The following is a 24,457-nucleotide window of genomic DNA, read 5'->3' as shown; positions in this document are numbered from 1 at the left end:
AGGATGTGCCCAGGGGCCCCTGGCCCTGACTGCAAAAAATCCTTATATCGAAGGATGGACCCCACACCGAAGTTGTCCCCACCTCAAACTTGTGCTGCCCTGATAGACCCAAGGGAGCCCTACAAACTGACATCAGGAACCTGGACTGCTGAGTTTTCTTTCCCAGGGAAAATGGAAAAAGGATGTGCCCAGGGGCCCCTGGCCCTGGGCTGGGGCCTCACTGCAAAAAAACCTTATATCGAAGGATGGACCCCAGACCGAAGTTGTCCCCACCTCAAACTTGTGCTGCCCTGATAGACCCAAGGGAGCCCTACAAACTGACATCAGGAACCTGGACTGCTGAGTTTTCTTTCCCAGGGAAAATGGCCAAAGGATGTGCCCAGGGGCCCCTGGCCCTGGGCTGGGGCCTCACTGCAAAAAATCCTTATATCGAAGGATGGACCCCACACCGAAGTTGTCCCCACCTCAAACTTGTGCTGCCCTGATAGACCCAAGGGAGCCCTACAAACTGACATCAGGAACCTGGACTGCTGAGTTTTCTTTCCCAGGGAAAATGGAAAAAGGATGTGCCCAGGGAACCCTGGCCCTGACTGCCAAAAATTCTTATATCGAAGGATGGACCCCACACCGAAGTTGTCCCCACCTCAAACTTGTGCTGCCCTGATAGACCCAAGGGAGCCCTACAAACTGACATCAGGAACCTGGACTGCTGAGTTTTCTTTCCCAGGGAAAATGGAAAAAGGATGTGCCCAGGGGCCCCTGGCCCTGGGACCCTGGCCCTGACTGCAAAAAATCCTTATATCGAAGGATGGACCCCACACCGAAGTAGTCCCCACCTCAAACTTGTGCTGCCCTGATAGACCCAAGGGAGCCCTACAGACTGACATCAGGAACCTGGACTGCTGACTTTTCTTTCCCAGGGAAAATGGAAAAAGGATGTGCCCAGGGGCCCCTGGCCCTGACTGCAAAAAATCCTTATATCGAAGGATGCACCCCACACCGAAGTTGTCCCCACCTCAAACTTGTGCTGCCCTGATAGACCCAAGGGAGCCCTACAAACTGACATCAGGAACCTGGACTGCTGAGTTTTCTTTCCCAGGGAAAATGGAAAAAGGATGTGCCCAGGGGCCCCTGGCCCTGACTGCAAAAAATCCTTATATCGAAGGATGGACCCCACACCGAAGTTGTCCCCACCTCAAACTTGTGCTGCCCTGATAGACCCAAGGGAGCCCTACAAACTGACATCAGGAACCTGGACTGCTGAGTTTTCTTTCCCAGGGAAAATGGAAAAAGGATGTGCCCAGGGGCCCCTGGCCCTGACTGCAAAGAATCCTTATATCGAAGGATGGACCCAACACCGAAGTTGTCCCCACCTCAAACTTGTGCTGCCCTGATAGACCCAAGGGAGCCCTACAAACTGACATCAGGAACCTGGACTGCTGAGTTTTCTTTCCCAGGGAAAATGGAAAAAGGATGTGCCCAGGGGCCCCTGGCCCTGACTGCAAAGAATCCTTATAACGAAGGATGGACCCCACACCGAAGTTGTCCCCACCTCAAACTTGTGCTGCCCTGATAGACCCAAGGGAGCCCTACAAACTGACATCAGGAACCTGGACTGCTGAGTTTTCTTTCCCAGGGAAAATGGAAAAAGGATGTGCCCAGGGGCCCCTGGCCCTGACTGCAAAAAATCCTTATATCGAAGGATGGAGCCCACACTGAATTTGTCCCCACCTCAAACTTGTGCTGCCCTGATAGACCCAAGGGAGCCCTACAAACTGACATCAGGAACCTGGACTGCTGAGTTTTCTTTCCCAGGGAAAATGGAAAAAGGATGTGCCCAGGGGCCCCTGGCCCTGACTGCAAAGAATCCTTATAACGAAGGATGGACCCCACACCGAAGTTGTCCCCACCTCAAACTTGTGCTGCCCTGATAGACCCAAGGGAGCCCTACAAACTGACATCAGGAACCTGGACTGCTGAGTTTTCTTTCCCAGGGAAAATGGAAAAAGGATGTGCCCAGGGGCCCCTGGCCCTGACTGCAAAAAATCCTTATATCGAAGGATGGAGCCCACACTGAATTTGTCCCCACCTCAAACTTGTGCTGCCCTGATAGACCCAAGGGAGCCCTACAAACTGACATCAGGAACCTGGACTGCTGAGTTTTCTTTCCCAGGGAAAATGGAAAAAGGATGTGCCCAGGGGCCCCTGGCCCTGGGCCCCGGGCCCTGACTGCAAAAAATCCTTATATCGAAGGATGGACCCAACACCGAAGTTGTCCCCACCTCAAACTTGTGCTGCCCTGATAGACCCAAGGGAACCCTACAAATTGACATCAGGAACCTGGACTGCTGAGTTTTCTTTCCCAGGGAAAATGGAAAAAGGATGTGCCCAGGGGCCCCTGGCCCTGACTGCAAAGAATCCTTATATCGAAGGATGGACCCCACACCGAAGTTGTCCCCACCTCAAACTTGTGCTGCCCTGATAGACCCAAGGGAGCCCTACAAACTGACATCAGGAACCTGGACTGCTGAGTTTTCTTTCCCAGGGAAAATGGAAAAAGGATGTGCCCAGGGGCCCCTGGCCCTGACTGCAAAAAATCCTTATATCGAAGGATGGACCCAACACCGAAATTGTCCCCACCTCAAACTTGTGCTGCCCTGATAGACCCAAGGGAGCCCTACAAACTGACATCAGGAACCTGGACTGCTGAGTTTTCTTTCCCAGGGAAAATGGAAAAAGGATGTGCCCAGGGGCCCCTGGCCCTGACTGCAAAAAATCCTTATATCGAAGGATGGACCCCACACCGAAGTTGTCCCCACCTCAAACTTGTGCTGCCCTGATAGACCCAAGGGAGCCCTACAAACTGACATCAGGAACCTGGACTGCTGAGTTTTCTTTCCCAGGGAAAATGAAAAAAGGATGTGCCCAGGGGCCCCTGGCCCTGGGCTGGGGCCTCACTGCAAAAATCCTTATATCGAAGGATGGACCCCACACCGAAGTTGTCCCCACCTCAAACTTGTGCTGCCCTGATAGACCCAAGGGAGCCCTACAAACTGACATCAGGAACCTGGACTGCTGAGTTTTCTTTCCCAGGGAAAATGGAAAAAGGATGTGCCCAGGGGCCCCTGGCCCTGACTGCAAAAAATCCTTATATCGAAGGATGGACCCCACACCGAAGTTGTCCCCACCTCAAACTTGTGCTGCCCTGATAGACCCAAGGGAACCCTACAAATGGACATCAGGAACCTGGACTGCTGAGTTTTCTTTCCCAGGGAAAATGGAAAAAGGATGTGCCCAGGGGCCCCTGGCCCTGGGCTGGAGCCTCACTGCAAAGAATCCTTATATTGAAGGATGGACCCCACACCGAAGTTGTCCCCACCTCAAACTTGTGCTGCCCTGATAGACCCAAGGGAGCCCTACAAACTGACATCAGGAACCTGGACTGCTGAGTTTTCTTTCCCAGGGAAAATGGAAAAAGGATGTGCCCAGGGTTCCCTGGCCCTGCGACCCTGGCCCTGACTGCAAAAAATCCTTATATTGAAGGATGGACCCCACACCGAAGTTGTCCCCACCTCAAACTTGTGCTGCCCTGATAGACCCAAGGGAGCCCTACAGACTGACATCAGGAACCTGGACTGCTGACTTTTCTTTCCCAGGGAAAATGGAAAAAGGATGTGCCCAGGGGCCCCTGGCCCTGGGCTGGGGCCTCACTGCAAAGAATCCTTATATCGAAGGATGGACCCCACACCGAAGTTGTCCCCACCTCAAACTTGTGGTGCCCTGATAGACCCAAGGGAGCCCTACAAACTGACATCAGGAACCTGGACTGCTGAGTTTTCTTTCCCAGGGAAAATGGAAAAAGGATGTGCCCAGGGGCCCCTGGCCCTGACTGCAAAGAATCCTTATAACGAAGGATGGACCCCACACCGAAGTTGTCCCCACCTCAAACTTGTGGTGCCCTGATAGACCCAAGGGAGCCCTACAAACTGACATCAGGAACCTGGATTGCTGAGTTTTCTTTCCCAGGGAAAATGGAAAAAGGATGTGCCCAGAGGCCCCTGGACATGGGCTGGGGCCTCACTGCAAAGAATCCTTATATCGAAGGATGGACCCCACACCGAAGTTGTCCCCACCTCAAACTTGTGCTGCCCTGATAGACCCAAGGGAGCCCTACAAACTGACATCAGGAACCTGGACTGCTGAGTTTTCTTTCCCAGGGAAAATGGAAAAAGGATGTGCCCAGGGGCCCCTGGCCCTGACTGCAAAAAATCCTTATATCGAAGGATGGACCCCACACCGAAGATGTGCCCACCTCAAACTTGTGCTGCCCTGATAGACCCAAGGGAGCCCTACAAACTGACATCAGGAACCTGGACTGCTGAGTTTTCTTTCCCAGGGAAAATGGAAAAAGGATGTGCCCAGGGGCCCCTGGACATGGGCTGGGGCCTCACTGCAAAGAATCCTTATATCGAAGGATGGACCCCACACCGAAGTTGTCCCCACCTCAAACTTGTGCTGCCCTGATAGACCCAAGGGAACCCTACAAACTGACATCAGGAACCTGGACTGCTGAGTTTTCTTTCCCAGGGAAAATGGAAAAAGGAAGTGCCCAGGGGCCCCTGGCCCTGGGCTGGGCCTCACTGCAAAGAATCCTTATATCGAAGGATGGACCCCACACCGAAGTTGTCCCCACCTCAAACTAGTGCTGCCCTGATAGACCCAAGGGAACCCTACAAACTGACATCAGGAACCTGGACTGCTGACTTTTCTTTCCCAGGGAAAATGGCCAAGGGATGTGCCCTGGGGCCCCTGGCCCTGGGCTGGGGCCTCACTGCAAAAAATCCTTATATCGAAGGATGGACCCCACACCGAAGTTGTCCCCACCTCAAACTTGTGCTGCCCTGATAGACCCAAGGGAGCCCTACAAACTGACATCAGGAACCTGGACTGCTGAGTTTTCTTTCCCAGGGAAAATGGAAAAAGGATGTGCCCAGGGGCCCCTGGCCCTGACTGCAAAAAATCCTTATATCGAAGGATGGACCCCAGGCCGAAGTTGTCCCCACCTCAAACTTGTGCTGCCCTGATAGACCCAAGGGAGCCCTACAAACTGACATCAGGAACCTGGACTGCTGACTATTCTTTCCCAGGGAAAATGGAAAAAGGATGTGCCCAGGGGCCCCTGGCCCTGACTGCAAAGAATCCTTATATCGAAGGATGGACCCCACACCGAAGTTGTCCCCACCTCAAACTTGTGCTGCCCTGATAGACCCAAGGGAGCCCTACAAACTGACATCAGGAACCTGGACTGCTGAGTTTTCTTTCCCAGGGAAAATGGAAAAAGGATGTGCCCAGGGGCCCCTGGCCCTGACTGCAAAAAATCCTTATATCGAAGGATGGAGCCCACACCGAAGTTGTCCCCACCTCAAACTTGTGCTGCCCTGATAGACCCAAGGGAGCCCTACAAACTGACATCAGGAACCTGGACTGCTGAGTTTTCTTTCCCAGGGAAAATGGAAAAAGGATGTGCCCAGGGAACCCTGGCTCTGACTGCAAAGAATCCTTATATCGAAGGATGGAGCCCACACTGAATTTGTCCCCACCTCAAACTTGTGCTGCCCTGATAGACCCAAGGGAGCCCTACAAACTGACATCAGGAACCTGGACTGCTGAGTTTTCTTTCCCAGGGAAAATGGAAAAAGGATGTGCCCAGGGGCCTCACTGCAAAGAATCCTTATATCGAAGGATGGACCCCAGACCGAAGTTGTCCCCACCTCAAACTTGTGCTGCCCTGATAGACCCAAGGGAGCCCTACAAACTGACATCAGGAACCTGGACTGCTGAGTTTTCTTTCCCAGGGAAAATGGAAAAAGGATGTGCCCAGGGGCCCCAGACTGCAAAAAATCCTTATATCGAAGGATGGACCCCACACCGAAGATGTCCCCACCTCAAACTTGTGCTGCCCTGATAGACCCAAGGGAGCCCTACAAACTGACATCAGGAACCTGGACTGCTGAGTTTTCTTTCCCAGGGAAAATGGAAAAAGGATGTGCCCAGGGGCCCCTGGCCCTGACTGCAAAAAATCCTTATATCGAAGGATGGACCCCACACCGAAGTTGTCCCCACCTCAAACTTGTGCTGCCCTGATAGACCCAAGGGAGCCCTACAAACTGACATCAGGAACCTGGACTGCTGAGTTTTCTTTCCCAGGGAAAATGGAAAAAGGATGTGCCCAGGGGCCCCTGGCCCTGGGCTGGGGCCTCACTGCAAAAAAACCTTATATCGAAGGATGGACCCCAGACCGAAGTTGTCCCCACCTCAAACTTGTGCTGCCCTGATAGACCCAAGGGAGCCCTACAAACTGACATCAGGAACCTGGACTGCTGACTTTTCTTTCCCAGGGAAAATGGCCAAAGGATGTGCCCAGGGGCCCCTGGCCCTGGGCTGGGGCCTCACTGCAAAGAATCCTTATATCGAAGGATGGACCCCACACCGAAGTTGTCCCCACCTCAAACTTGTGCTGCCCTGATAGACCCAAGGGAGCCCTACAAACTGACATCAGGAACCTGGACTGCTGAGTTTTCTTTCCCAGGGAAAATGGAAAAAGGATGTGCCCAGGGGCCCCTGGCCCTGACTGCCAAAAATTCTTATATCGAAGGATGGACCCCACACCGAAGTTGTCCCCACCTCAAACTTGTGCTGCCCTGATAGACCCAAGGGAGCCCTACAAACTGACATCAGCAACCTGGAATGCTGAGTTTTCTTTCCCAGGGAAAATGGAAAAAGGATGTGCCCAGGGGCCCCTGGCCCTGACTGCAAAGAATCCTTATATCGAAGGATGGACCCCACACCGAAGTTGTCCCCACCTCAAACTTGTGCTGCCCTGATAGACCCAAGGGAGCCCTACAAACTGACATCAGGAACCTGGACTGCTGAGTTTTCTTTCCCAGGGAAAATGGAAAAAGGATGTGCCCAGGGGCCCCTGGCCCTGACTGCAAAAAATCCTTATATCGAAGGATGGACCCCACACCGAAGTTGTCCCCACCTCAAACTTGTGCTGCCCTGATAGACCCAAGGGAGCCCTACAAACTGACATCAGGAACCTGGACTGCTGAGTTTTCTTTCCCAGGGAAAATGGAAAAAGGATGTGCCCAGGGGCCCCTGGCCCTGGGCTGGGGCCTCACTGCAAAAAAACCTTATATCGAAGGATGGACCCCAGACCGAAGTTGTCCCCACCTCAAACTTGTGCTGCCCTGATAGACCCAAGGGAGCCCTACAAACTGACATCAGGAACCTGGACTGCTGACTTTTCTTTCCCAGGAAAAATGGCCAAAGGATGTGCCCAGGGGCCCCTGGCCCTGGGCTGGGGCCTCACTGCAAAAAATCCTTATATCGAAGGATGGACCCCACACCGAAGTTGTCCCCACCTCAAACTTGTGCTGCCCTGATAGACCCAAGGGAGCCCTACAAACTGACATCAGGAACCTGGACTGCTGAGTTTTCTTTCCCAGGGAAAATGGAAAAAGGATGTGCCCAGGGAACCCTGGCCCTGACTGCCAAAAATTCTTATATCGAAGGATGGACCCCACACCGAAGTTGTCCCCACCTCAAACTTGTGCTGCCCTGATAGACCCAAGGGAGCCCTACAAACTGACATCAGGAACCTGGACTGCTGAGTTTTCTTTCCCAGGGAAAATGGAAAAAGGATGTGCCCAGGGGCCCCTGGCCCTGACTGCAAAGAATCCTTATATCGAAGGATGGACCTCACACCGAAGTTGTCCCCACCTCAAACTTGTGCTGCCCTGATAGACCCAAGGGAGCCCTACAAACTGACATCAGCAACCTGGACTGCTGAGTTTTCTTTCCCAGGGAAAATGGAAAAAGGATGTGCCCAGGGGCCCCTGGCCCTGACTGCAAAGAATCCTTATATCGAAGGATGGACCCCACACCGAAGTTGTCCCCACCTCAAACTTGTGCTGCCCTGATAGACCCAAGGGAGCCCTACAAACTGACATCAGGAACCTGGACTGCTGAGTTTTCTTTCCCAGGGAAAATGGAAAAAGGATGTGCCCAGGGGCCCCTGGCCCTGACTGCAAAAAATCCTTATATCGAAGGATGGACCCCACACCGAAGTTGTCCCCACCTCAAACTTGTGCTGCCCTGATAGACCCAAGGGAGCCCTACAAACTGACATCAGGAACCTGGACTGCTGAGTTTTCTTTCCCAGGGAAAATGGAAAAAGGATGTGCCCAGGGGCCCCTGGCCCTGACTGCAAAAAATCCTTATATCGAAGGATGGACCCCAGGCCGAAGTTGTCCCCACCTCAAACTTGTGCTGCCCTGATAGACCCAAGGGAGCCCTACAAACTGACATCAGGAACCTGGACTGCTGACTATTCTTTCCCAGGGAAAATGGAAAAAGGATGTGCCCAGGGGCCCCTGGCCCTGACTGCAAAGAATCCTTATATCGAAGGATGGACCCCACACCGAAGTTGTCCCCACCTCAAACTTGTGCTGCCCTGATAGACCCAAGGGAGCCCTACAAACTGACATCAGGAACCTGGACTGCTGAGTTTTCTTTCCCAGGGAAAATGGCCAAAGGATGTGCCCAGGGGCCCCTGGCCCTGACTGCAAAAAATCCTTATATCGAAGGATGGAGCCCACACCGAATTTGTCCCCACCTCAAACTTGTGCTGCCCTGATAGACCCAAGGGAGCCCTACAGACTGACATCAGGAACCTGGACTGCTGACTTTTCTTTCCCAGGGAAAATGGAAAAAGGATGTGCCCAGGGGCCCCTGGCCCTGACTGCAAAAAATCCTTATATCGAAGGATGCACCCCACACCGAAGTTGTCCCCACCTCAAACTTGTGCTGCTCTGATAGACCCAAGGGAGCCCTACAAACTGACATCAGGAACCTGGACTGCTGAGTTTTCTTTCCCAGGGAAAATGGAAAAAGGATGTGCCCAGGGGCCCCTGGCCCTGACTGCAAAGAATCCTTATAACGAAGGATGGACCCCACACCGAAGTTGTCCCCACCTCAAACTTGTGCTGCCCTGATAGACCCAAGGGAGCCCTACAAACTGACATCAGGAACCTGGACTGCTGAGTTTTCTTTCCCAGGGAAAATGGAAAAAGGATGTGCCCAGGGGCCCCTGGCCCTGGGACCCTGGCCCTGACTGCAAAAAATCCTTATATCGAAGGATGGAGCCCACACCGAAGTTGTCCCCACCTCAAACTTGTGCTGCCCTGATAGACCCAAGGGAGCCCTACAAACTGACATCAGGAACCTGGACTGCTGAGTTTTCTTTCCCAGGGAAAATGGAAAAAGGATGTGCCCAGGGGCCCCTGGCCCTGACTGCAAAGAATCCTTATATCGAAGGATGGACCCCACACCGAAGTTGTCCCCACCTCAAACTAGTGCTGCCCTGAGAGACCCAAGGGAACCCTACAAACTGACATCAGGAACCTGGACTGCTGAGTTTTCTTTCCCAGGGAAAATGGAAAAAGGATGTGCCCAGGGTTCCCTGGCCCTGGGCTGGGGCCTCACTGCAAAAAAACCTTATATCGAAGGATGGACCCCACACCGAAGTTGTCCCCACCTCAAACTTGTGCTGCCCTGATAGACCCAAGGGAGCCCTACAAACTGACATCAGGAACCTGGACTGCTGACTTTTCTTTCCCAGGGAAAATGGCCAAAGGATGTGCCCAGGGGCCCCTGGCCCTGGGCTGGGGCCTCACTGCAAAAAATCCTTATATCGAAGGATGGACCCCACACCGAAGTTGTCCCCACCTCAAACTTGTGCTGCCCTGATAGACCCAAGGGAGCCCTACAAACTGACATCAGGAACCTGGACTGCTGAGTTTTCTTTCCCAGGGAAAATGGAAAAAGGATGTGCCCAGGGAACCCTGGCCCTGACTGCCAAAAATTCTTATATCGAAGGATGGACCCCACACCGAAGTTGTCCCCACCTCAAACTTGTGCTGCCCTGATAGACCCAAGGGAGCCCTACAAACTGACATCAGGAACCTGGACTGCTGAGTTTTCTTTCCCAGGGAAAATGGAAAAAGGATGTGCCCAGGGGCCCCTGGCCCTGACTGCAAAGAATCCTTATATCGAAGGATGGACCTCACACCGAAGTTGTCCCCACCTCAAACTTGTGCTGCCCTGATAGACCCAAGGGAGCCCTACAAACTGACATCAGCAACCTGGACTGCTGAGTTTTCTTTCCCAGGGAAAATGGAAAAAGGATGTGCCCAGGGGCCCCTGGCCCTGACTGCAAAGAATCCTTATATCGAAGGATGGACCCCACACCGAAGTTGTCCCCACCTCAAACTTGTGCTGCCCTGATAGACCCAAGGGAGCCCTACAAACTGACATCAGGAACCTGGACTGCTGAGTTTTCTTTCCCAGGGAAAATGGAAAAAGGATGTGCCCGGGGGCCCCTGGCCCTGACTGCAAAAAATCCTTATATCGAAGGATGGACCCCACACCGAAGTTGTCCCCACCTCAAACTTGTGCTGCCCTGATAGACCCAAGGGAGCCCTACAAACTGACATCAGGGACCTGGACTGCTGAGTTTTCTTTCCCAGGGAAAATGGAAAAAGGATGTGCCCAGGGGCCCCTGGCCCTGACTGCAAAAAATCCTTATATCGAAGGATGGACCCCACACCGAAGTTGTCCCCACCTCAAACTTGTGCTGCCCTTATACACCCAAGGGAGCCCTACAAACTGACATCAGGAACCTGGACTGCTGAGTTTTCTTTCCCAGGGAAAATGGAAAAAGGATGTGCCCAGGGGCCCCTGGCCCTGACTGCAAAAAATCCTTATATCGAAGGATGGAGCCCACACCGAAGTTGTCCCCACCTCAAACTTGTGCTGCCCTGATAGACCCAAGGGAGCCCTACAAACTGACATCAGGAACCTGGACTGCTGAGTTTTCTTTCCCAGGGAAAATGGAAAAAGGATGTGCCCAGGGAACCCTGGCCCTGACAGCAAAGAATCCTTATATCGAAGGATGGAGCCCACACTGAATTTGTCCCCACCTCAAACTTGTGCTGCCCTGATAGACCCAAGGGAGCCCTACAAACTGACATCAGGAACCTGGACTGCTGAGTTTTCTTTCCCAGGGAAAATGGAAAAAGGATGTGCCCAGGGGCCCCTGGCCCTGGGCCTTGGGCCCTGACTGCAAAAAATCCTTATATCGAAGGATGGACCCAACACCGAAGTTGTCCCCACCTCAAACTTGTGCTGCCCTGATAGACCCAAGGGAACCCTACAAATTGACATCAGGAACCTGGACTGCTGAGTTTTCTTTCCCAGGGAAAATGGAAAAAGGATGTGCCCAGGGGCCCCTGGCCCTGACTGCAAAGAATCCTTATATCGAAGGATGGACCCCACACCGAAGTTGTCCCCACCTCAAACTTGTGCTGCCCTGATAGACCCAAGGGAGCCCTACAAACTGACATCAGGAACCTGGACTGCTGAGTTTTCTTTCCCAGGGAAAATGGAAAAAGGATGTGCCCAGGGGCCCCTGGCCCTGACTGCAATAAATCCTTATATCGAAGGATGGAGCCCACACCGAAATTGTCCCCACCTCAAACTTGTGCTGCCCTGATAGACCCAAGGGAGCCCTACAAACTGACATCAGGAACCTGGACTGCTGAGTTTTCTTTCCCAGGGAAAATGAAAAAAGGATGTGCCCAGGGGCCCCTGGCCCTGGGCTGGGGCCTCACTGCAAAGAATCCTTATATCGAAGGATGGACCCCACACCGAAGTTGTCCCCACCTCAAACTTGTGCTGCCCTGATAGACCCAAGGGAGCCCTACAAACTGACATCAGGAACCTGGACTGCTGAGTTTTCTTTCCCAGGGAAAATGGAAAAAGGATGTGCCCAGGGGCCTCACTGCAAAGAATCCTTATATCGAAGGATGGACCCCAGACCGAAGTTGTCCCCACCTCAAACTTGTGCTGCCCTGATAGACCCAAGGGAGCCCTACAAACTGACATCAGGAACCTGGACTGCTGAGTTTTCTTTCCCAGGGAAAATGGAAAAAGGATGTGCACAGGGGCCCCTGGCCCTGACTGCAAAAAATCCTTATATCGAAGGATGGACCCCACACCGAAGATGTGCCCACCTCAAACTTGTGCTGCCCTGATAGACCCAAGGGAGCCCTACAAACTGACATCAGGAACCTGGACTGCTGAGTTTTCTTTCCCAGGGAAAATGGAAAAAGGATGTGCCCAGGGGCCCCTGGACATGGGCTGGGGCCTCACTGCAAAGAATCCTTATATCGAAGGATGGACCCCACACCGAAGTTGTCCCCACCTCAAACTTGTGCTGCCCTGATAGACCCAAGGGAACCCTACAAACTGACATCAGGAACCTGGACTGCTGAGTTTTCTTTCCCAGGGAAAATGGAAAAAGGTTGTGCCCAGGGGCCCCTGGCTCTGGGCAGGGGCCTCACTGCAAAGAATCCTTATATCGAAGGATGGACCCCACACCGAAGTTGTCCCCACCTCAAACTTGTGCTGCCCTGATAGACCCAAGGGAGCCCTACAAACTGACATCAGGAACCTGGACTGCTGAGTATTCTTTCCCAGGGAAAATGGCCAAAGGATGTGCCCGGGGGCCCCTGGCCCTGACTGCAAAAAATCCTTATATCGAAGGATGGACCCCACACCGAAGTTGTCCCCACCTCAAACTTGTGCTGCCCTGATAGACCCAAGGGAGCCCTACAAACTGACATCAGGAACCTGGACTGCTGAGTTTTCTTTCCCAGGGAAAATGGCCAAAGGATGTGCCCGGGGGCCCGTGGCCATGACTGCAAAAAATCCTTATATCGAAGGATGGACCCCACACCGAAGTTGTCCCCACCTCAAACTTGTGCTGCCCTGATAGACCCAAGGGAGCCCTACAAACTGACATCAGGAACCTGGACTGCTGAGTTTTCTTTCCCAGGGAAAATGGAAAAAGGATGTGCCCAGGGGCCCCTGGCCTGGACTGCAAAAAATCATTATATCGAAGGATGGAGCCCACACCGAAGTTGTCCCCACCTCAAACTTGTGCTGCCCTGATAGACCCAAGGGAGCCCTACAAACTGACATCAGGAACCTGGACTGCTGAGTTTTCTTTCCCAGGGAAAATGGCCAAAGGATGTGCCCAGGGGCCCCTGGCACTGGGCAGGGACCTCACTGCAAAAAATCCTTATATCGAAGGATGGACCCCACACCGAAGTTGTCCCCACCTCAAACTTGTGCTGCCCTTATAGACCCAAGGGAGCCCTACAAACTGACATCAGGAACCTGGACTGCTGAGTTTTCTTTCCCAGGGAAAATGGCCAAAGGATGTGCCCAGGGGCCCCTGGCCCTGACTGCAAAAAATCCTTATATCGAAGGATGGACCCCACACCGAAGTTGTCCCCACCTCAAACTTGTGCTGCCCTGATAGACCCAAGGGAGCCCTACAAACTGACATCAGGAACCTGGACTGCTGAGTTTTCTTTCCCAGGGAAAATGGAAAAAGGATGTGCCCAGCGGCCCCTGGCCCTGACTGCAAAAAATCTTTATATCGAAGGATGGACCCCACACCGAAGTTGTCCCCACCTCAAACTTGTGCTGCCCTGATAGACCCAAGGGAGCCCTACAAACTGACATCAGGAACCTGGACTGCTGAGTTTTCTTTCCCAGGTAAAATGGCCAAAGGTTGTGCCCAGGGGCCCCTGGCTCTGGGCAGGGGCCTCACTGCAAAGAATCCTTATATCGAAGGATGGACCCCACACCGAAGATGTCCCCACCTCAAACTTGTGCTGCCCTGATAGACCCAAGGGAGCCCTACAAACTGACATCAGGAACCTGGACTGCTGAGTTTTCTTTCCCAGGGAAAATGGCCAAAGGATGTGCCCAAGGGCCCTTGCCCCTGACTGCAAAGAATCCTTATATCGAAGGATGGACCCCACACCGAAGTTGTCCCCACCTCAAACTTGTGCTGCCCTGATAGACCCAAGGGAGCCCTACAAACTGACATCAGGAACCTGGACTGCTGAGTTTTCTTTCCCAGGGAAAATGGCCAAAGGATGTGCCCAGGGGCCCCTGGCCCTGACTGCAAAAAATCCTTATATCGAAGGATGCACCCCACACCGAAGTTGTCCCCACCTCAAACTTGTGCTGCCCTGATAGACCCAAGGGAGCCCTACAAACTGACATCAGGAACCTGGACTGCTGAGTTTTCTTTCCCAGGGAAAATGGAAAAAGGATGTGCCCGGGGGCCCCTGGCCCTGACTGCAAAGAATCCTTATATCGAAGGATGGACCCCACACCGAAGTTGTCCCCACCTCAAACTTGTGCTGCCCTGATAGACCCAAGGGAGCCCTACAAACTGACATCAGGAACCTGGACTGCTGAGTTTTCTTTCCCAGGGAAAATGGAAAAAGGATGTGCCCAGGGGCCCCTGGCCCTGACTGCAAAAAATCCTTATATCGAAGGATGGACCCCACACCGAAGTTGTCCCCACCTCAAACTTGTGCTGCCCTGATAGACCCAAGGGAGCCCTACAAACTGACATCAGGAACCTGGACTGCTGAGTTTTCTTTCCCAGGGAAAATGGAAAAAGGATGTGCCCAGGGGCCCCTGGCCCTGACTGCAAAAAATCCTTATATCGAAGGATGGACCCCACACCGAAGTTGTCCCCACCTCAAACTTGTGCTGCCCTGATAGACCCAAGGGAGCCCTACTAACTGACATCAGGAACCTGGACTGCTGACTATTCTTTCCCAGGGAAAATGGAAAAAGGATGTGCCCAGGGGCCCCTGGCCTGGACTGCAAAAAATCATTATATCGAAGGATGGAGCCCACACCGAAGTTGTCCCCACCTCAAACTTGTGCTGCCCTGATAGACCCAAGGGAGCCCTACAAACTGACATCAGGAACCTGGACTGCTGAGTTTTCTTTCCCAGGGAAAATGGCCAAAGGGTGTGCCCAGGGGCCCCTGGCACTGGGCAGGGACCTCACTGCAAAAAATCCTTATATCGAAGGATGGACCCCACACCGAAGTTGTCCCCACCTCAAACTTGTGCTGCTCTGATACACCCAAGGGAGCCCTACAAACTGACATCAGGAACCTGGACTGCTGAGTTTTCTTTCCCAGGGAAAATGGAAAAAGGATGTGCCCGGGGGCCCCTGGCCCTGACTGCAAAAAATCCTTATATCGAAGGATGGACCCCACACCGAAGTTGTCCCCACCTCAAACTTGTGCTGCCCTGATAGACCCAAGGGAGCCCTACAAACTGACATCAGGAACCTGGACTGCTGAGTTTTCTTTCCCAGGGAAAATGGAAAAAGGATGTGCCCAGGGGCCCCTGGCCTGGACTGCAAAAAATCATTATATCGATGGATGGAGCCCACACCGAAGTTGTCCCCACCTCAAACTTGTGCTGCCCTGATAGACCCAAGGGAGCCCTACAAACTGACATCAGGAACCTGGACTGCTGAGTTTTCTTTCCCAGGGAAAATGGCCAAAGGATGTGCCCAGGGGCCCCTGGCCCTGACTGCAAAGAATCCTTATATCGAAGGATGGACCCCACACCGAAGTTGTCCCCACCTCAAACTTGTGCTGCCCTGCTAGACCCAAGGGAGCCCTACAAACTGACATCAGGAACCTGGACTGCTGAGTTTTCTTTCCCAGGGAAAATGGAAAAAGGATGTGCCCAGGGGCCCCTGGCCTGGACAGCAAAAAATCATTATATCGAAGGATGGAGCCCACACGAAAGTTGTGCCCACCTCAAACTTGTGCTGCCCTGATAGACCCAAGGGAGCCCTACAAATTGACATCAGGAACCTGGATTGCTGAGTTTTCTTTCCCAGGGAAAATGGAAAAAGGATGTGCCCAGGGGCCCCTGGCACTGGGCAGGGACCTCACTGCAAAAAATCCTTATATCGAAGGATGGACCCCACACCGAAGTTGTCCCCACCTCAAACTTGTGCTGCCCTGATAGACCCAAGGGAGCCCTACAAACTGACATCAGGAACCTGGACTGCTGAGTTTTCTTTCCCAGGGAAAATGGAAAAAGGATGTGCCCAGGGGCCCCTGGCCCTGACTGCAAAAAATCCTTATATCGAAGGATGGACCCCACACCGAAGATGTCCCCACCTCAAACTTGTGCTGCCCTGATAGACCCAAGGGAGCCCTACAAACTGACATCAGGAACCTGGACTGCTGAGTTTTCTTTCCCAGGGAAAATGGAAAAAGGATGTGCCCAGAGGCCCCTGGCCCTGACTGCAAAAAATCCTTATATTGAAGGATGGACCCCACACCGAAGTTGTCCCCACCTCAAACTTGTGCTGCCCTGATAGACCCAAGGGAGCCCTACAAACTGACATCAGGAACCTGGACTGCTGAGTTTTCTTTCCCAGGGAAAATGGAAAAAGGATGTGCCCGGGGGGCCCTGGCCCTGACTGCAAAAAATCCTTATATCGAAGGATGGACCCCACACCGAAGTTGTCCCCACCTCAAACTTGTGCTGCCCTGATAGACCCAAGGGAGCCCTACTAACTGACATCAGGAACCTGGACTGCTGAGTTTTCTTTCCCAGGGAAAATGGAAAAAGGATGTGCCCAGGGGCCCCTAGCACTGGGCAGGGACCTCACTGCAAAAAATCCTTATATCGAAGGATGGACCCCACACCGAAGTTGTCCCCACCTCAAACTTGTGCTGCCCTGATAGACCCAAGGGAACCCTACAAACTGACATCAGGAACCTGGACTGCTGAGTTTTCTTTCCCAGGGAAAATGGAAAAAGGATGTGCCCGGGGGCCCCTGGTCCAGACTGCAAAGAATCCTTATATCGAAGGATGGACCCCACACCGAAGTTGTCCCCACCTCAAACTTGTGCTGCCCTGATAGACCCAAGGGAGCCCTACAAGCTGACATCAGGAACCTGGACTGCTGAGTTTTCTTTCCCAGGGAAAATGGAAAAAGGATGTGCCCAGGGGCCCATGACCCTGACTGCAAAAAATCCTTATATCGGAGGATGCACCCCACACCGAAGTTGTCCCCACCTCAAACTTGTGCTGCCCTGATAGACCCAAGGGAGCCCTACTAACTGACATCAGGAACCTGGACTGCTGAGTTTTCTTTCCCAGGGAAAATGGAAAAAGGATGTGCCCAGGGGCCCCTGGCCCTGACTGCAAAGAATCCTTATATCGAAGGATGGACCCCACACCAAAGTTGTCCCCACCTCAAACTTGTGCTGCCCTGATAGACCCAAGGGAGCCCTACAAACTGACATCAGGAACCTGGACTGCTGAGTTTTCTTTCCCAGGGAAAATGGAAAAAGGATGTGCCCGGGGGCCCCTGGCCCTGACTGCAAAGAATCCTTATATCGAAGGATGGACCCCACACCGAAGTTGTCCCCACCTAAAACTTGTGATGCCCTGATAGACCCAAGGGAGCCCTACAAACTGACATCAGGAACCTGGACTGCTGAGTTTTCTTTCCCAGGGAAAATGGAAAAAGGATGTGCCCAGGGAACCCTGGCCCTGACTGCCAAAAATTCTTATATCGAAGGATGGACCCCACACCGAAGTTGTCCCCACCTCAAACTTGTGCTGCCCTGATAGACCCAAGGGAGCCCTACAAACTGACATCAGGAACCTGGACTGCTGAGTTTTCTTTCCCAGGGAAAATGGAAAAAGGATGTGCCCAGGGGCCCCTGGCCCTGACTGCAAAGAATCCTTATATCGAAGGATGGACCCCACACCGAAGTTGTCCCCACCTCAAACTTGTGCTGCCCTGATAGACCCAAGGGAGCCCTACAAACTGACATCAGGAACCTGGACTGCTGAGTTTTCTTTCCCAGGGAAAATGGAAAAAGGATGTGCCCAGGGGCCCCTGGCCCTGACTGCAAAAAATCCTTATATCGAAGGATGGACCCCACACCGAAGTTGTCCCCACCTCAAACTTGTGCTGCCCTGATAGACCCAAGGGAGCCCTACAAACTGACATCAGGAACCTGGACTGCTGAGTTTTCTTTCCCAGGGAAAATGGAAAAAGGATGTGCCCAGGGGCCCCTGGCCCTGACTGCAAAAAATCCTTATATCGAAGGATGGACCCCAGGCCGAAGTTGTCCCCACCTCAAACTTGTGCTGCCCTGATAGACCCAAGGGAGCCCTACAAACTGACATCAGGAACCTGGACTGCTGACTATTCTTTCCCAGGGAAAATGGAAAAAGGATGTGCCCAGGGGCCCCTGGCCCTGACTGCAAAGAATCCTTATATCGAAGGATGGACCCCACACCGAAGTTGTCCCCACCTCAAACTTGTGCTGCCCTGATAGACCCAAGGGAGCCCTACAAACTGACATCAGGAACCTGGACTCCTGAGTTTTCTTTCCCAGGGAAAATGGAAAAAGGATGTGCCCAGGGGCCCCTGGCCCTGACTGCAAAAAATCCTTATATCGAAGGATGGACCCCAGACCGAAGTTGTCCCCACCTCAAACTTGTGCTGCCCTGATAGACCCAAGGGAGCCCTACAAACTGACATCAGGAACCTGGACTGCTGAGTTTTCTTTCCCAGGGAAAATGGAAAAAGGATGTGCCCAGGGGCCCCTGGCCCTGGGACCCTGGCCCTGACTGCAAAAAATCCTTATATCGAAGGATGGACCCCACACCGAAGTAGTCCCCACCTCAAACTTGTGCTGCCCTGATAGACCCAAGGGAGCCCTACAGACTGACATCAGGAACCTGGACTGCTGACTTTTCTTTCCCAGGGAAAATGGAAAAAGGATGTGCCCAGGGGCCCCTGGCCCTGACTGCAAAAAATCCTTATATCGAAGGATGCACCCCACACCGAAGTTGTCCCCACCTCAAACTTGTGCTGCCCTGATAGACCCAAGGGAGCCCTACAAACTGACATCAGGAACCTGGACTGCTGAGTTTTCTTTCCCAGGGAAAATGGCCAAAGGATGTGCCCAGGGGCCCCTGGCCCTGACTGCAATAAATCCTTATATCGAAGGATGGAGCCCACACCGAAATTGTCCCCACCTCAAACTTGTGCTGCCCTGATAGACCCAAGGGAGCCCTACAAACTGACATCAGGAACCTGGACTGCTGAGTTTTCTTTCCCAGGGAAAATGAAAAAAGGATGTGCCCAGGGGCCCCTGGCCCTGGGCTGGGGCCTCACTGCAAAGAATCCTTATATCGAAGGATGGACCCCACACCGAAGTTGTCCCCACCTCAAACTTGTGCTGCCCTGATAGACCCAAGGGAGCCCTACAAACTGACATCAGGAACCTGGACTGCTGAGTTTTCTTTCCCAGGGAAAATGGAAAAAGGATGTGCCCAGGGGCCTCACTGCAAAGAATCCTTATATCGAAGGATGGACCCCAGACCGAAGTTGTCCCCACCTCAAACTTGTGCTGCCCTGATAGACCCAAGGGAGCCCTACAAACTGACATCAGGAACCTGGACTGCTGAGTTTTCTTTCCCAGGGAAAATGGAAAAAGGATGTGCACAGGGGCCCCTGGCCCTGACTGCAAAAAATCCTTATATCGAAGGATGGACCCCACACCGAAGATGTGCCCACCTCAAACTTGTGCTGCCCTGATAGACCCAAGGGAGCCCTACAAACTGACATCAGGAACCTGGACTGCTGAGTTTTCTTTCCCAGGGAAAATGGAAAAAGGATGTGCCCAGGGGCCCCTGGACATGGGCTGGGGCCTCACTGCAAAGAATCCTTATATCGAAGGATGGACCCCACACCGAAGTTGTCCCCACCTCAAACTTGTGCTGCCCTGATAGACCCAAGGGAACCCTACAAACTGACATCAGGAACCTGGACTGCTGAGTTTTCTTTCCCAGGGAAAATGGAAAAAGGTTGTGCCCAGGGGCCCCTGGCTCTGGGCAGGGGCCTCACTGCAAAGAATCCTTATATCGAAGGATGGACCCCACACCGAAGTTGTCCCCACCTCAAACTTGTGCTGCCCTGATAGACCCAAGGGAGCCCTACAAACTGACATCAGGAACCTGGACTGCTGAGTATTCTTTCCCAGGGAAAATGGCCAAAGGATGTGCCCGGGGGCCCCTGGCCCTGACTGCAAAAAATCCTTATATCGAAGGATGGACCCCACACCGAAGTTGTCCCCACCTCAAACTTGTGCTGCCCTGATAGACCCAAGGGAGCCCTACAAACTGACATCAGCAACCTGGACTGCTGAGTTTTCTTTCCCAGGGAAAATGGCCAAAGGATGTGCCCGGGGGCCCGTGGCCATGACTGCAAAAAATCCTTATATCGAAGGATGGACCCCACACCGAAGTTGTCCCCACCTCAAACTTGTGCTGCCCTGATAGACCCAAGGGAGCCCTACAAACTGACATCAGGAACCTGGACTGCTGAGTTTTCTTTCCCAGGGAAAATGGAAAAAGGATGTGCCCAGGGGCCCCTGGCCTGGACTGCAAAAAATCATTATATCGAAGGATGGAGCCCACACCGAAGTTGTCCCCACCTCAAACTTGTGCTGCCCTGATAGACCCAAGGGAGCCCTACAAACTGACATCAGGAACCTGGACTGCTGAGTTTTCTTTCCCAGGGAAAATGGCCAAAGGATGTGCCCAGGGGCCCCTGGCACTGGGCAGGGACCTCACTGCAAAAAATCCTTATATCGAAGGATGGACCCCACACCGAAGTTGTCCCCACCTCAAACTTGTGCTGCCCTTATAGACCCAAGGGAGCCCTACAAACTGACATCAGGAACCTGGACTGCTGAGTTTTCTTTCCCAGGGAAAATGGCCAAAGGATGTGCCCAGGGGCCCCTGGCCCTGACTGCAAAAAATCCTTATATCGAAGGATGGACCCCACACCGAAGTTGTCCCCACCTCAAACTTGTGCTGCCCTGATAGACCCAAGGGAGCCCTACAAACTGACATCAGGAACCTGGACTGCTGAGTTTTCTTTCCCAGGGAAAATGGAAAAAGGATGTGCCCAGCGGCCCCTGGCCCTGACTGCAAAAAATCTTTATATCGAAGGATGGACCCCACACCGAAGTTGTCCCCACCTCAAACTTGTGCTGCCCTGATAGACCCAAGGGAGCCCTACAAACTGACATCAGGAACCTGGACTGCTGAGTTTTCTTTCCCAGGGAAAATGGAAAAAGGATGTGCCCGGGGGCCCCTGGCCCTGACTGCAAAGAATCCTTATATCGAAGGATGGACCCCACACCGAAGTTGTCCCCACCTCAAACTTGTGCTGCCCTGATAGACCCAAGGGAGCCCTACAAACTGACATCAGGAACCTGGACTGCTGAGTTTTCTTTCCCAGGGAAAATGGAAAAAGGATGTGCCCAGGGGCCCCTGGCCCTGACTGCAAAAAATCCTTATATCGAAGGATGGACCCCACACCGAAGTTGTCCCCACCTCAAACTTGTGCTGCCCTGATAGACCCAAGGGAGCCCTACAAACTGACATCAGGAACCTGGACTGCTGAGTTTTCTTTCCCAGGGAAAATGGAAAAAGGATGTGCCCAGGGGCCCCTGGCCCTGACTGCAAAAAATCCTTATATCGAAGGATGGACCCCACACCGAAGTTGTCCCCACCTCAAACTTGTGCTGCCCTGATAGACCCAAGGGAGCCCTACTAACTGACATCAGGAACCTGGACTGCTGACTATTCTTTCCCAGGGAAAATGGAAAAAGGATGTGCCCAGGGGCCCCTGGCCTGGACTGCAAAAAATCATTATATCGAAGGATGGAGCCCACACCGAAGTTGTCCCCACCTCAAACTTGTGCTGCCCTGATAGACCCAAGGGAGCCCTACAAACTGACATCAGGAACCTGGACTGCTGAGTTTTCTTTCCCAGGGAAAATGGCCAAAGGATGTGCCCAGGGGCCCCTGGCACTGGGCAGGGACCTCACTGCAAAAAATCCTTATATCGAAGGATGGACCCCACACCGAAGTTGTCCCCACCTCAAACTTGTGCTGCTCTGATACACCCAAGGGAGCCCTACAAACTGACATCAGGAACCTGGACTGCTGAGTTTTCTTTCCCAGGGAAAATGGAAAAAGGATGTGCCCGGGGGCCCCTGGCCCTGACTGCAAAAAATCCTTATATCGAAGGATGGACCCCACACCGAAGTTGTCCCCACCTCAAACTTGTGCTGCCCTGATAGACCCAAGGGAGCCCTACAAACTGACATCAGGAACCTGGACTGCTGAGTTTTCTTTCCCAGGGAAAATGGAAAAAGGATGTGCCCAGGGGCCCCTGGCCTGGACTGCAAAAAATCATTATATCGATGGATGGAGCCCACACCGAAGTTGTCCCCACCTCAAACTTGTGCTGCCCTGATAGACCCAAGGGAGCCCTACAAACTGACATCAGGAACCTGGACTGCTGAGTTTTCTTTCCCAGGGAAAATGGCCAAAGGATGTGCCCAGGGGCCCCTGGCACTGGGCAGGGACCTCACTGCAAAAAATCCTTATATCGAAGGATGGACCCCACACCGAAGTTGTCCCCACCTCAAACTTGTGCTGCCCTGATACACCCAAGGGAGCCCTACAAACTGACATCAGGAACCTGGACTGCTGAGTTTTCTTTCCCAGGGAAAATGGAAAAAGGATGTGCCCGGGGGCCCCTGGCCCTGACTGCAAAAAATCCTTATATCGAAGGATGGAGCCCACACCGAAGTTGTCCCCACCTCAAACTTGTGCTGCCCTGATAGACCCAAGGGAGCCCTACAAACTGACATCAGGAACCTGGACTGCTGAGTTTTCTTTCCCAGGGAAAATGGAAAAAGGATGTGCCCAGGGGCCCCTGGCCCTGACTGCAAAAAATCCTTATATCGAAGGATGGACCCCACACCGAAGTTGTCCCAACCTCAAACTTGTGCTGCCCTGATAGACCCAAGGGAGCCCTACAAACTGACATCAGGAACCTGGACTGCTGAGTTTTCTTTCCCAGGGAAAATGGAAAAAGGATGTGCCCAGGGGCCCCTGGCCCTGACTGCAAAAAATCCTTATATCGAAGGATGGACCCCACACCGAAGTTGTCCCCACCACAAACTTGTGCTGCCCTGATAGACCCAAGGGAGCCCTACAAACTGACATCAGGAACCTGGACTGCTGAGTTTTCTTTCCCAGGGAAAATGGAAAAAGGATGTGCCCAGGGGCCCCTGGCCCTGACTGCAAAGAATCCTTATATCGAAGGATGGACCCCACACCGAAGTTGTCCCCACCTCAAACTTGTGCTGCCCTGATAGACCCAAGGGAGCCCTACAAACTGACATCAGGAACCTGGACTGCTGAGTTTTCTTTCCCAGGGAAAATGGAAAAAGGATGTGCCCAGGGGCCCCTGGCCTGGACAGCAAAAAATCATTATATCGAAGGATGGAGCCCACACGAAAGTTGTGCCCACCTCAAACTTGTGCTGCCCTGATAGACCCAAGGGAGCCCTACAAATTGACATCAGGAACCTGGATTGCTGAGTTTTCTTTCCCAGGGAAAATGGAAAAAGGATGTGCCCAGGGGCCCCTGGCACTGGGCAGGGACCTCACTGCAAAAAATCCTTATATCGAAGGATGGACCCCACACCGAAGTTGTCCCCACCTCAAACTTGTGCTGCCCTGATAGACCCAAGGGAGCCCTACAAACTGACATCAGGAACCTGGACTGCTGAGTTTTCTTTCCCAGGGGAAATGGAAAAAGGATGTGCCCAGGGGCCCCTGGCCCTGACTGCAAAAAATCCTTATATCGAAGGATGGACCCCACACCGAAGATGTCCCCACCTCAAACTTGTGCTGCCCTGATAGACCCAAGGGAGCCCTACAAACTGACATCAGGAACCTGGACTGCTGAGTTTTCTTTCCCAGGGAAAATGGAAAAAGGTTGTGCCCGGGGGCCCCTGGCCCTGACTGCAATAAAACCTTATATCGAAGGATGGACCCCACACCGAAGTTGTCCCCACCTCAAACTTGTGCTGCCCTGATAGACCCAAGGGAGCCCTACAAACTGACATCAGGAACCTGGACTGCTGAGTTTTCTTTCCCAGGGAAAATGGAAAAAGGATGTGCCAGGGGGCCCCTGGCCCTGACTGCAAAAAATCCTTATATCGAAGGATGGACCCCACACCGAAGTTGTCCCCACCTCAAACTTGTGCTGCCCTGATAGACCCAAGGGAGCCCTACAAACTGACATCAGGAACCTGGACTGCTGAGTTTTCTTTCCCAGGGAAAATGGAAAAAGGATGTGCCCAGAGGCCCCTGGCCCTGACTGCAAAAAATCCTTATATCGAAGGTTGGAGCCCACACCGAAGTTGTCCCCACCTCAAACTTGTGCTGCCCTGATAGACCCAAGGGAGCCCTACAAACTGACATCAGGAACCTGGACTGCTGAGTTTTCTTTCCCAGGGAAAATGGAAAAAGGATGTGCCCGGGGGGCCCCTAGCACTGGGCAGGGACCTCACTGCAAAAAATCCTTAT

This window comes from Lonchura striata, chromosome 31 (genome assembly GCF_050655825.1).
Source record: "Lonchura striata isolate lonStrDom1 chromosome 31, ASM5065582v1, whole genome shotgun sequence".
In the NCBI taxonomy this organism is placed as follows: domain Eukaryota; kingdom Metazoa; phylum Chordata; class Aves; order Passeriformes; family Estrildidae; genus Lonchura; species Lonchura striata.
The sequence above is the reverse complement of the archived record's forward strand: the minus strand, read 5'-3'. Positions refer to the sequence as shown.